The 13,550-nt window shown below is 35.1% G+C and overlaps 2 protein-coding genes across 2 annotated transcripts in view; one reads left to right on the top strand and one right to left on the bottom strand.

Moving 5' to 3' along the window:
• The window catches only part of LOC145978174 (uncharacterized), a 49,477-nt gene extending 47,469 nt beyond the window's left edge, over positions 1–2,008 (bottom strand). The window contains exon 1 of the mRNA XM_083110614.1: positions 1,952–2,008. The gene's annotated coding sequence lies outside the window, so the exon portion shown is untranslated. The remainder of the gene's footprint in view (positions 1–1,951) is intronic.
• A 10,194-nt stretch (positions 2,009–12,202) lies between these two features.
• LOC145978022 (uncharacterized) overlaps positions 12,203–13,550 on the top strand; it is a 28,591-nt gene continuing 27,243 nt past the window's right edge. The window contains exon 1 of the mRNA XM_083110405.1: positions 12,203–12,392. The gene's annotated coding sequence lies outside the window, so the exon portion shown is untranslated. The remainder of the gene's footprint in view (positions 12,393–13,550) is intronic.

Genomic DNA, 13,550 nt, shown 5'->3' with positions numbered 1-13,550 from the left:
CCAAATGTGTAACAAATTTTAAAATAAGTTCTAATTTTTTAGAAATATGTGCACATAAATAGAAAGTGATTGAGTGATACGAGTGACTAACATGTCCAGACGAGAGCTTCTCAGTTTAAATTTTATTAGTGTGTTCCATCAGGTGGTTGCAGTTTAAGGAATACTTCTGTTCATGTTATCTATATAATTGACAGGTGGATCTACTCTTAATTCGTGATTTTATGGGGGGGGAGTAATTCAAGAAAAACGATCGTCTCTCATAATGAGCTAAGAAATTGTTTTTCAATTGTCAAAGGCTCTGTGACACAAGAAATTAACTCTAAATCCCCTTCACTCCGATTTCTTGAACCAAATATACAACTATATGTGACGATCTCATCTAAGATTCTGGGTTGTGTTCCAGGACAGGTTATTGTGTTCTTTTTAATCTAATCGCGGTTAATCAATATTGTCGCGACTAAGCTAAGGAGGTAAAGGAGCAACATTTGATAACACTGGTCTACAAAAATGAACTTGTTTATTTCACAAGAACAAAATTAATTGAATCTAGAAGTATTTTTCATGGTGAATATATTTTTAGATTTTTTCCATCAGGCAGGATTCTTGTGTGACAGAAAAAAACAACAACATAATTTCAGGGGCGCATTCACCCAAGGTTATTAGAAGTATAGGTTGGGTCAATCCGTTGTTTACTCTTAATGACGAAACGACGGTAAGAGGTGAATTTATCTATGAAATGAAATCCAAATCTATGCGCTAGTGTTGCACTATGCAGATAGGAAACCATGTCAGAAACTGAACACACGAAATCGAGTACACAAATGAGCATTTCCACCCATTTACATTTTGTGGCTTCAGACAAATTGAAAATAAATATAGATAGGTACTTATTGTTATGCGGGACAGAATATTTTTGATCTGAACGGGATTTTTTTTTAAATCCCGACATTCGGGACGGGAAATATTCGCAATTTCTCGACTAGTCGGGAAATCTCAAATTCTCATTTTCACCTTAAGTGATTTTCTTTGCATTTCTGGAATGAAAACTAACAATTTCCGATAAGTTCCAGACACTTGCAATGTAGAAAACGTCAAGAATTAATACCGTTTTAAAATGACCATTCGGTATTTCCCGACTGCTCGGGATCCAGAAATTTATTAGGGAAGTCATTTGCTGAAGTCGTGATAGGGACGGAATTTTTCTTTCCTATCCCGGTCCCGACTTTCCGAGATATCGCACACCACTTGTTATTATTATTTATTTTAGTTCAGCACAAGATACATCTTCCAAGTACGTTGAACATAATATATACGTTATATACGTTTTTCAAAAGGATTCTTCGGTCACCGAGCTTTGGATTCGTGTGGAAACGCTAACGTGAATCATGCTAATGCTAGAATCTGCAGTGCGCATTTCTGCCCAGAAGATTATGTACGTAATCTGAAAAGTCAACTTTTAGGTTTACATCGAAGAAAGATCCTTAAAGATACCTTCGACTCCTTATTATGAGCAGGAATCCTGGTAAATACTTCGCCTACCATTTCTTTGCCATTGGTGTACAATTCTCTCTCGCTTTTTCCCTACATATTCACATAAAGCAATAAAAATACAAACTGCTAACTTTTCATTCCATTTTGGTTATTTATTAAACGGTACGTGTTTGTATTTATATTTGATAAATTTACTTTGCTCTTCCGGCCATTTGAGTCAATTGAGATTATGAAGAAGTGATAAAATAGATGAATGGCCAATCACAGTTCCCTTTACTTACAAGAGCGACCACAAGAAAAAGAACTTTCTTCCTCTTCCGTTCAACTCGGACTATAAGAGAGCATGCTCCACTCTCCCCCTCCCCTCCACACTGGAGTACGGTGCACAGGAGTCGCGAGTCTGCGCAGGTTTCTTTGCTTGTGGTTCCACTATAATAGTAATATAAAATTGTACACTCACCTCACTTAGTTCTCCGGCAGTTTGTTTCTTTATACACCATATTTGGAGAAGATACAATTCAATCTATAGTTGTACGTACACTGTATATAACACACCTTATTACTGACTTCCTTGACCCTGTACATCCAGGGTCAAGGAAAACAAAGAAATGAGCAAAATTTTCTCTTCGGTGAAGATGTTCTACCTAAACCAAAAAAAAGAAAAACTCAAATAATGAATTCGACAATGTAAGGGCCTCCCTGATGGCGCAGTGGTAGCGTCGTTGCCTTGTAATCAAGGGGTCCCGGGTTCGAACCCGGTGGAGGCACATAATGGTTCGGATCCCACTTTAAACTGTAGGTCCAGTCCCGATTAGCCTTACTGTGCATAAAGTGGACTTAAAACACCAAATCAATCAACCAATCAATCAATCGACAATGTAAATTGATGAGATTTAGGAAATCATTTGATGAAGTGAACTAATTCTGAGTGGCCTAATCGCAAAGGACATAATCAGCTCAGATCCTATTGCTTCTTCATGGTATGTGACGTAAAGTTCCCGCCCAACCGTTTGACGGCGTTAGTGGTTATCGCATCTCCTTTTCCATAGCCTGTAGTACACATCCTCATCTAGACATTGTTCTTGTTCTGGTGTTTAATATCTGCATACTGCAACACTGTCGTTTTGTCATTTCACGTGACTTCACATTGAAGTGATGCATCACTTGGCCGGTTACACGTCATCGCACGCAAAAACTTCAACCGTTACCATGGTTTTGGGCCAGGGCTGCATTCACCTGTAACGTACACGTCATCGGCGAAGAGTGCCGATCTTGTACGAGCGCGTGACGAAGCAGGCAGTGGACGCACAGAGCTTGTTGAAGCAGCGTTTCCAAATTTCCATGGAAGATTCAGAGTGTGCCGGGAGCGGGGCAAGTGTGCAATCTTCTGACAGTGGTAAGAATGTCTGTTGTAATGGAACAGAATTTTTGTCTTATGTTAAAGTAAGACTTACGTCACAATCTTCAGTGTGCTTGTATAACGTAACTTCTTACGTGAATCGTCATACGTGTGAAGATCACAATGGCTGATAAGTTAAAACAAAGTAAATCTAAATCGTCACGTAAAGAAATAAACATTCAGGCTAATACAATGACTACTTACTTTGATGCTGGTAATCCCGTAGTCGCTTCCAGTAATGCGAATACTACAGAACATGATGTTTGTTCTAAAAAACCTGATAAATTATCTTGTTGCAATGATCCTGACAATGATTTGAGGTATGTTCAGTGTACAGAGTGCTCGTCATGGCATCATATATATCTTGTCTCAAACTTACAGTCACTCACTGGACAATTTATTCGACTACACTAGAAAATTATTATTGTAAAGGTTGCAAACCAGATTATGATCCTTTTAGTTTGCCAGCTAACCCGAAATTTGGTGATTTGTTAAGTACTGTTAAGAGTAGTCAATTGCTTATGGTAGCTTCTAATAAAGACCTCAGGACGAAACTAGAACAGTCTAATGCTGAAATGAAATCGCACTTAGAACAGTCTGTGAAATCGCAGTTAGAACAGTCTAATGCTGAAGTGAAATCTCAGTTAGAAAATTCTATGAAATCAGTTAGAACAGTCTAATGCTGAAATGAAATTGTAGTTAGAACAGTCTAATGAAGAACTAAAAACACGAATGGATCTTGCTAACCAAGATATGAAATTACAGTTACAGCAATCTAATCAAGAATTTGCAGAGTTTAATGAGAATATTAAGTCTCAGTTTGAACAATTGGAATTGGATATTTATAGTAACCTAACTTCAAAATTTGAATTGGTTCATCAAGAAATTAATACTGTTAATCAAAGATTAGACAACTTGACTTCCGATGTCAAAACACAACTTGATTCAATAGCTTCTGAATGTGTCAATAGAAATGAACATTTGGGAAGTATTTTAAATAGCAATATTTCTCAAATCCGAACAGAACAAGAGGTTCAAGGGCAACAAATTTTAATAAATAAAGATTTGATTAGTGAATACGATAAATCTATTACAGTATGTTCATCCAAAATAACTGATATTAATAATAGATTATCATCGTTGGAAGTTGCTGGTAGGGAAAATGTACATTTTGGAACGTACATTACTGATTGTAATAACAGGTTGCAACATATAGAATCTCGTGTTGATGTTTTACAAACTAATTATGCAAATTCTCAACGCAACACAAAGATAAATCTGAAACCTCCCCTTGCACAAAATAGTTCTCAAACTAAGACATCACGTGAAAGGGCTAGAAATTCAGTTGACTCGGGGGTGACTAATTCATCTACTTATTCATCTGATGAATCTTCAACAACCCATGTGAAAACAACGTTCGATAAACCGCATGTTCGAAATCGTGTTCGCTGGAAGCGAAATAAAAGATTTATTCCAACCTGCAACGAGGAACATCGTCGAAATAATATGTCACCTAATAGTGTACAGTTTGGGGATACAAGTAATTATGCGATTAACAATATGCAGACAACTTCTAGATTGAATTCTACCGTTACAAATATTGATAAACATTCCAATGTTCAACAATGTTGTTCTGCTGATGGTGAAAATAGTTACATAAATCAAATATTTGCATACTCTCAAGAACCTAACCTTCCTGTCATTCATCGTAGTAATGTCCCTGGTGAAACGTGTGGGTTTTGTCATATTTCTTCCTTGCAGAATGAAGTTTGCAGACCGTGGTTTCAAGGTGAAAGGCTTAATGCAAATTTAATGACTGGCACAAGTTGTCCACATGCTGAAATTGGTGTTAATGAGCCAAATACAAATAACAATTTCTGTTATTATCCACAAAGTCAATTTGATCGTTGTATTTCTCCAACGTCTTTACCTGTAATTACTGTTGGGGATAGAGGAAACAGATATGTAAAAATAAATGAACTGTCTCATTTACCCAAATTTTCTGGGAAAATAGAAGACCAATCGGCTCTTGAATATCTAGAAAATCTTAATTCTATGCTTGATCTTATGGGCATTCCAACAAACAAAAGGCTACAGAGTATTCAGCGGTGTTTCACCAACAGAGCTGCGTACTGGTATAGAACTCACAAACGTATGTTTTCTTCATATGATCATTTTCAAAGGGAATTCATGAAACAATTTGTAAGTCCGGAAATAATACAGTCTCAGTTGTCAGTATTAAGGAACAGGAAGTATGATCCTACAGTACATGGTGATTTAGAAAGTTTTGCGTTGAAAACATATTCCAATTATTGCAATTTAGTTGAGAACCCAAACGAATTGGATGTTATTCAATTAGTTATTAGCCAGTTACCAAATAATATAGCTAATAAAATAACTTGTCATGAGATACGTTCTATGGACCAATTAACAACTATGTTAAGGAAATTAGATGTTGTCCGAACTAGTAGAAGAGGACTTTTTCCCTACCGGAAGAGACCGATAATAGTAGTAAGGTTAAACGCAACAAGAATCCTGACAGTATGAAATCAAAATTTAGTGTCAAGCAAATTAATGTTAAACACACCAAAAACACTTGCTCGTCTTCTACTCAGACTTCGTCAATGCATGCTCAAGTACCCTTTACTAATGAATTTGGCAATGCTAATTCAAGATATGGACGGTTTAGAGGTAGCAATGGTAGTTTTAGAGGACGTAGAAATAATCGAGGCTATTCAGGATTTTCATATAATAACAGAAATAATTTCAGATTCCAAAGAAATAATGCATACTCTGGTATTTCCGGTGACATTACAAATAGGAATTATAATCAGGATGCTATAACTTCTCAGTTACCTACCAGTAGTCAGAATGGAAGGATTTTCTACAATAGGCAAGCGCAGTATTCAAATGAGCCTGCTTTCGCTCCTACTTACAGTCAACCTGTTAATGTGACTTCATTAAAACCACAAAATGCATCTACAACTTCTGGAATATCAAATTCTCTTTCTGGAAATGTACCAAGGACCTTTACACGACAATCTGGTATTGGAACATCTTACCAATCAACAACAAATTTAAATTAAATGAGCGGGTGGAAGTGCCTCGTTCACTCTGCTCTCCTTCATAGAGGCCAAATTTGAACAAACAAAAATTCATTTCAATCACAGGAAATTATGAATGTACGTGATGATAAAGACTTAATATCGGAACCACCATAGGAAATTTTTTTATTGGAAGGGTTTGAAGAAGAACCTGAGTGGACTGTTAGTGATTATGATATTCCGGTTCCATTAACTGAAGTTCCAGTTATTCATGGAATTATTTGTCAAATACCTGTAGTGTGTATTATAGATTCTGGAAGTCAGGCAAATGTTCTAAATTTTGACGTTTGGTGTAAACTATCGTCTTTGATTGGCAACATTAAACTGGATAATGTAGAAGATGTAAAACTCACCGGTTTCGCTGGATCCAAGAAGTGTAAAGTTGTTGGTAGTAAAATTATTAATCTGCAGATAAAGCCTGAATACTTTCCTATGGATTTTTTTGTTCTTAAAGAGTTGAATGCCGATGTCATTTTAGGAGTTCCATTTTTGAGGAAATATAAAGCTGTAATTGATTTTAAAGAAGGGAATGTAAGTTTGCTAAATTATAAAGGAAATGAAATTTCCTCTGTTTTAGCTCGACAATATTCTTCTACAGAAGATTCGAAGTATTATACAAAGTCTAACTTTTCTTCCGAAGATATATTAAATTATAATGAAAGTTATTCATGTAGATTGTTACGTGATGCGTCAACATTGAATGATGATGTAGAATATATGCCAGCTAAGAAGTTCATTTATGAGTCTGTTTTTAGAAATTATAATTTAGACAATTTGCAGAAAGCTGATTTGTTCAAACTTCTGTCGTATTATCACGTACAATTTTCAGATAAACCTAGGAAAGCAATTGTTGAACCTTACAAGATTTAATTAGATACTGTAACACCTATTACAAGCACACCTTATCCCATACCAATATCAAGGAGACAACCTTTAGAAGAAGAGCTTTCCAAGTGGGAGATATGGGGAATTATTTACCAGGATTCTTCACCATATCTTAACCCTCTACATATAGTGCCAAAGCAAGGAGGTCTTTGGAGACCTGTGACCGATTTTAGTAAAATTAATGAACATGTTATCTCTCCACAAGTGAGAGTAGAAGCAATTAACGAAATGTTACAGAGGTTCCTAGGATGTGTTTATTTTTCTTCAATTGATTTTTCATGAGGTTATTTTCAAATACCGTTGACTGAAGATTCATATCCTTACACAGCTTTTTATTATAGAGGCACACAATATCTTTTCCGCTATCTCCCGTGTGGGATTCGTTCAGCAGTCTCCGTGTTCCAGGACAGGATGAATAAAATATTCTCCACCGATTGCAGAAATTTTGTTGTTTGTTATTTGGATGATATTCTCATTTTCAGCAAAGATTGGTCTCAACATATGCCACATGTAGAACTAGTTTTACAAAAGATAAAGAGTGTCAATATGTCTATTAACTTTTCCAAATGTAAGTTTGCTTAAAAATAAATCTGCTTCCTTGGACATATAGTGTCCGGTGATAAAATTATGGTTGATCCTGCATGCATTCAGCAATTATTAATTTTCCAATTCCAACAAACAAACACTCCTTGAGAAGGTTCTTAGGATTGGCTAATTGGATACGAAAGTTTATGGAAGGATTTGCTGAAATGGCACAGCTTTTGTATGATCTGTTGAAAAGGGAATCAAAATGGCAATGGAATGATGTTCATGCTTCACTTTTGAAAACCTCCGCAAGTTACTGATATGTCCAAAGGCTTTGTATCAACCAGATTTCACGAAGCCTTTCAATGTCAACACAGACGGTTCGAAGAAAGGAATAGGAGCTGTTCTATGGCAAGACTCAACTGAAAATTCTGAAGAAGGACCACGTATAATTCAATACGCTAGTAGAACTCTTGAAGGCAATGAGTTATCATACAATACTCACGAGATTGAATGCTTAGCAATATTATTTGCTTTTGAAAAATTCTACATTTACATAGCTGGAACTAAGGTGAAATTGTTTACCGATCATCAATCTTTATCTTGGCTAGAATCTACTAAAACTTTGAATCCAAGATTAAATCGTTGGAGTTTGAAATTACAAATGTTTGATTATAATGTACATCACGTGCCGGGAAAATCGAATGAAGCTGCAGATGCTTTAAGCAGATATCCTGATTTAAGTACAGGTTTTCCAACTCTATCGGAACTATATGTAAATAACATAAGTTTTGATTTTCTTGACGAAGATAGTGTAACATTTTGGCAAGAAAGTCAAAATTCGGATTCTTATTGCAGTGCCATTGTACAAAAGTTTCAAAATGGGAATTTGTCAAAGAATATAAAAAGGCAATATTCGATTCAAGATAATATATTATTCCTGAAACATTTGAAAGAGGACAAGTGGAAACTTGTAGTACCTATTGTTGTTTTACCCAATATTCTTCATAAATTACATGACTTACAAGGTCATTTTGGATACTATAAACTATTTAATAAGTGCAGAAGTTTATATTGTTGGCCTATAATGAAAGTTAGTATCAAGCAGTATTTGAACGACTGTTTAACATGCGCAAAAACTATACAAGTCACACAAAAATTAGTAAGGATGAATTGCATGTATATTCTACTACTCCACATGATATGTTATCAATAGATCTTGTTGGACCGTTACCCAAATCACAAGAATATAGTTACATATTAACAATAGTTGATACGATGTCCAAATTTTTAATGGCATATCCGTTAAGGAAGGCAACGTTACGTGAAATTATTAACAAATTCAAGCTCCAGTATTTTTACCACTATCCAGCATGTAAGGTAATATTACCAGATAACGGTTCCCAATTTAAATCACAAGAGTGGAAGTTATATATGGATGACTAACATAAAACATATCACCACGTCAGTTTATTCGCCTTTCGCAAATCCTGTGGAAAGGTACAACAAAGAGTTAATACGATTGTTACGATTATATACTTCGCAAAATCATCAGGACTGGGTAAAATATTTGAATCATGTAACAGGACTTCTAAATAATTCAGTTTCGGAAATAACAGGTTTCACACCTAGTGAACTTTTCCTTCATCACGAATTAAAGGATTCAATTCTCAATCAAATTAACTGGCCAGATGATTTAAAGTTTGTGCCCTGGAAACACAAGTATTTTATCGCCAAAGCACGTATTAAAGAAAGATATAAGTCCAAACCTAATGAGTGTGATGCAAATAAATTGAAGCTAGTCCCAGGTGATATTGTTTTAGTGAAAAATCATGAACATAGTAGTGCAATTAACAAGAAAATTCATAAGTTTATGGAATTATGGCTTGGACCCTATATGGTTGATGCTGTGAAAAACAATTATACAATTTTGATGTCTATGGATGGAAAGAAGATAACAACAAGGCAGAACTTGTCAAATATCAAGAAATGTAATTGTTCTGATGAGAAAAAAGAAGAATTGCTTAAACTAATGTAATTGTTATGAAGTGATGCATAAGTAGCTGTAAATTCGTACACTAAGATGACATTTCCAGAACTTTAGTAAAAAGAGTATTGTAAATTTGTGAATTGGTTCATTATGTCAAGTGAACTCTCTCATTATCCTGACGAGTGCATATTAAAAGCGGGACTCAAATCTTATATATTATATATAAACAAAAAATAATGTTATCTTCATTTTTTTTACCAGGAGAAGGGGAGAGATTGAGACTGTCCTATTCTCAAACTGTCATGTTCAAAGTTAATAATATTTGTGTTATTGATGTTGTTTTTAACTTATGCATGTTTGTTTTATACATATATTTTTATAATCATCTTATCACGCTGTATAAAATACAAGAGATCAAATTGCTGTAACGATAGCAACGAGAAATAATAAGTACTAAAAAATGGTGATGGAAGTAGTGAGATTTTCTGCGCCTGTATTGTATTTATTTTAAATATAACGTTTATCGTTAATTACGCAATTTTATTTGCATTGATAATCGTTGTTCAAGTTTAAGCGCAGCGACGGTTATCAAAACGAGGTACTCCAACATGTGCGACTTTTCAGATGTGCAGTCGGATTAGACTTCAACTTCAATGCTAAAAACATGATAATGCACTGTTGGATATCTCCATAACAGTGCGAGATGTGAAAAAAACTGTAAGAATATATCGTGTTCCTTTATTAATTCGGAACAAAACATGTATCTATAAAAATATTAAAGGAGTTATGATGAATTTTCTTAGTTAGTACATGAATCGGTAGCCATCTTGGATTTATGACGTCACACAGGCCTTCTGCCACAATTGCGTTTAAAACACCTGGAAGTACATGATTGTGTATCACGCTAGCAACGTATTACCGGTAGTCATATATTCCCTTCATTCAAAAACCCACGGACTATAGAAATATTGACATATGCCCCTGGACTACCAGATCCGTACGATTGGTTTAAGAATTTCTTAGGGGAATATTAGGGATAAAACTGCAAGAGCAAATTTTGACAAGCCGTGCATTTAGCGTAGGGACTAAGGTCTGGACCGTACGTCCGTACATGCCAGGAAATTTTCGTACATGTACGGTTAGGACCGTACGGTTGGCAACGCTGCGCTTTCACCACTCGATTTTCCTCCTCCTCCTCTGCCGATACGCGCGGCCCTGCTCTACTGTTACCTGGGACAGGGTATAGGTGGGAGTCTAAGAAGTAAGTTTTTAAAGACATGTTTCATCCCATAGCTTTGTCTGAATTCACAAGATCGGTCACTATACCACTAGTTTTCTGCTTTATGATTTACTGCTTTTTCCAGTGAATTTGATAGTTCCTGAAAATGTTTGTCAGCCATTAGTGATCTTATTTGTGGCCTTATAAAAATTCCTTCTTTCAGTTTCGTATCACTGAAGTTGGGAAATTTAGATTTCAAATACATAAATGCAGCAGAGCTTTTATTTATTGCTTTCACAAAATGTTTCATGACTCCCAATTTGATATGAATGGAGGTTAATACACTTTTTCAGAACTTACTAATGGTGTATTTTCCACATTTTTCTGCCCAGGAATAAGAGATTCACATTTGGACCTCAATTTTCTAATATAGTCATACTTCTTATCCCTACTGTCTCATTCACACAAGAAACAGCAAAATTTTGTGTATCCAAATTGCAAACTAAGCAGAAAGGCAATCACCTTTATGTCTTCACAGATATCCTAGTTATATTTCCTATATTCGAGTTTTTTTCCAACAGCAATTTCATATTTTCATTTGTCTCTTTAGTACCAGCTGAATGCGCTACAAGCACTGATTGTAATTCATTGCCATTATGCAGCAGCACAGTTCAAACTAACTTTGGAAGAATCTATGAACAAACTAGGTGAACAAATACAGGTCAAAGCATCCCATGGCAGGCTATAAAGAACGTTGCTATTCAATTTCAAAAAGTAACTGTCACAGGAAAACTGTGCCTGATGGAAAAATTCTAATTACATATTTGAATTAAGGGTAAAAATACACTAGACTCGCCATTTCGTTTTCTTGTGAAAAAAAATCATGTTGACCAGTGTAATATATACATGCAACAAACAAATACTTATCTCACCTGATGAAAAGAATTCGAGCTGAAATCCTACTGAAAATTTAGATTCGTTACATCTAAAAGTAAATAAAGTGAAATTCTATTCTAAAATTTTGTTGTTGCTTGGATACAATCAGAATTATTGGCAAGCTTAGTGTGACATTTTTAATAAACGAATATATTTCTGACTAATTATTTGTAAATGTTGAATTCATTCCTAACTTACTTCCCACCATGTTTATAAACGTGTTTTAGGGCCTAGTTTGTGCATTGAGAAATAAATATGATTTGTACGCTTATGGTCAAGATCAATATAACAAACTAACCAGTAGAAATAAACACGGAAATGTATTTTTTAGTTGCTGCTTTTAGGATTAATGTCATAGATTAAGGTGATAGTCGGATAACCGAAAAGTCTAATAGTCTCTCTGACCGAAGTAACGAAAAAAAAAACAACTTAGCCTACTCGAATTCCCCTGAAAATTCAAACGACAAAACTCTTGTACGAGTTCTAACACTACACTTGAAATAATTATGTACATTAAACACTAAGGGATTTTATAAATCTTCAGTGTTTCTTAACACATTGACCGCGGCGACATTTACTCAATTTTTTTTCTGTAATGAAATGCAAGATTTCGAATTATGACCTGGTGGTATTGTCGTATTGTATCACACGTCACTTCGATATCAATTTGCTATCCTCGGATGCCTCACTTCTCACTCGACACCAGTGTTTTAAGCTATTGTTTTTAATTATTTAATGTATAATGTTGTTTTTTAAACTTCTTTCCCACATTTCGTCAAGGTCATAAATTGAGGAAATATCGATTTTTACAAATTTAATACAAAGAATTTTACGCGCAAAGAGGTAAGCTAATGTTTCTAGTTTTGAAATATATAACGCTAAAAGAATGAAGATAATAATGCTAACAGATAGAGAGAATAATAACTTTATTACTTTGAAAAGGCATTACATAAAATACATACATACATACATACAATACATACATTTTACCATACTTTTTATGTAATATGGCAATAACTGTTCAGTTTAAGTTAATCACTTTGAATTATTTTCTCCGTACAACATGTAATTTCAAGAATTCTGGTGGTAAAAATTGTATATTGCACTAAATAGTTGATTAAAAGTGCTTAACGTGCAAATAATATTTTAGAATGAGATAAATATATCTTCTAAATCAGCAATATATTCTGGGTAACAGTTTGATAGGGAAAACGCATTTCTTCAATTTTACAGGAGAAACTACTTACGGAAATGAGTTTCTGTGGCATTTTCAAAGTTCGTGGAGGTATTTTCTTTCATCGTTGAATGTATTGAACCAGGAATTCATGTATTTTCGAAGAAAAATACATCTCCGATGCACAATTGCCGTTCTTCCTCTACGTGGATCGGATGTTCAGTACGTTTGATGACGTAACACCCTGTCAGTGTTTCCAACCACGCCGTTGTTTTGCAAGAAGTGAAGGTGATTTTTTTAAAAAAAAGCTGTATCGCATTGTTTTACGAACAAAATTTTAACTATGCTTGCCTAACCTAACCGAACCTTGCCGGAAATGGTTCGTGGGGCTATCCGTAAATGGTTTGTGGGGCTATCCGTAAATGGTTTTTGGGGCTATCCGTCAATGGTTTTTGGGGCTATGCCTGAATGGTTTGGTTTTTAATTTTAACTATGTTTGCCAAACCTAAGTGAACCTTACCTAACCTTCCGTGAATGGTTTGTGGGGCATTTTTCGGTTAAGAAGGTTGGAAACACTGCTTACCCACTGATGATCCACGACACGCCAAGCTGTGCCCCCCCATATTGTGCCCTACGAAAGCGAAAAAAGGAAGAATAATAAATACTCGTAATGTGAAAAATTGAAATTATTTTCGTGAGAAAAGCAAAATCCCACCTTAAAGAATTTTTGGCAATGCATAAAAGTTAAGTACCAATGTCAAACAAGACGAAATGAACGAGTGAAAGGTGTTTTCCCCATACGAAACTGGTACCTTAATCTGTTACAA

The sequence above is a fragment of the Lepisma saccharinum genome, chromosome 24 (genome assembly GCF_977018435.1).
Source record: "Lepisma saccharinum chromosome 24, izLepSacc3.1, whole genome shotgun sequence".
NCBI lineage: Eukaryota > Metazoa > Arthropoda > Insecta > Zygentoma > Lepismatidae > Lepisma > Lepisma saccharinum.
The sequence above is the reverse complement of the archived record's forward strand: the minus strand, read 5'-3'. Positions and strand labels throughout refer to the sequence as shown.